At 35.6% G+C, this 1069-nt stretch overlaps 1 long non-coding RNA gene across 1 annotated transcript in view; it reads left to right on the top strand.

Moving 5' to 3' along the window:
• LOC101855424 overlaps nucleotides 1–1069 on the top strand; it is a 169961-nt gene that overhangs the window by 129194 nt on the left and 39698 nt on the right. Inside the window, exon 4 of the long non-coding RNA XR_220520.3 lies at nucleotides 232–296. This is a non-coding gene — a long non-coding RNA (uncharacterized LOC101855424). The remainder of the gene's footprint in view (nucleotides 1–231; nucleotides 297–1069) is intronic.

The following is a 1069-nucleotide window of genomic DNA, read 5'->3' as shown; positions in this document are numbered from 1 at the left end:
GGGGTGGTGCTAAGGTCCTAAACTATAATTGCTTGCCAATTTATATGTACATACATACACACCTTGAATCCTCAACGCTATATATTATTTCTCATACGTCCATTATTCTTTTTTCAAAATCTAAAACTACCCATGTCTTATTTCACCACTCCTCTCTCCTCCATCGCAATTTTGATTTAGGGAAAATTCTCATAGCAAATGTTATTGAAGTTTTTACTTTTTCTATTCCAGTTGGTTCCTGCAGTCTTGAAACAATCAGACAGCCTGATTCTTCATTTCTTCAACATTGACTCCTGGTAAGATTAGTCTGTAGAATGTTTTAGCAATGCAGTTGGGTTTTTTTGGGTTTTTTTTATAAAAGTAGTACCGTATGACATTTTATCAAACAAGGTCAAAATGTCTAGTTTATTTGCTTCTACATTTTACTTTCACAAAAATTTTGTCTGCAGTTTAGCGGGTTGGCGCTTTGCCGTCGCGCGCAGGACACTCGAGTTCGATTCCCAAGTGGGGAGGATGTGTATCGAGCATCTCTGTCTTGTTGCAGTGTCGATGGAGTTGTAAAAAAAAAAAATTATACATTGGCATTTATGTCGTGTAACCAGCGATGCAGGAGGTAGAATAATGTTTCTATCTAACATAATTATAATTTGTATAATTTCATTTGAAGGCAGAACGCTTTTGTATAATAACCAGTGTGAATTAAATTGATGGGGATTATGCAATCATTTAAACACTCGAAACATTATTGTATCTTGTCCATTTGAGGTTTAAACTTGGACACAGTAAAACTAAAGTCATGCTAAAAGTTTTTAATGCTACTTACATTGCTCGTGTCATTAGATCCATGTATATTCTTTACACGAAATCTTTGTCGGGGGAACAAGGGCAAGTTGAAGGGATATGATTTTCTTTTTTTTTTCTTTTTTAAAAAGATTTTTTGGTGGAAGTTTAGCAATCTCGTTTTCTACATGAATGTGGGGGATAGAGAAAGAAAGAGAGAGAAAGAAGAGAGAGAGATAGAGAGAGAGAGAGAGAGAGAGAGAGAGAGAGAGAGAGAGAGAGAGAGAGA

The sequence above is a fragment of the Aplysia californica genome, unplaced genomic scaffold (genome assembly GCF_000002075.1).
Source record: "Aplysia californica isolate F4 #8 unplaced genomic scaffold, AplCal3.0 scaffold00220, whole genome shotgun sequence".
NCBI lineage: Eukaryota > Metazoa > Mollusca > Gastropoda > Aplysiida > Aplysiidae > Aplysia > Aplysia californica.
Note: the sequence above shows the minus strand (reverse complement) of the source record. Positions and strands in the feature narration are given on the sequence as shown.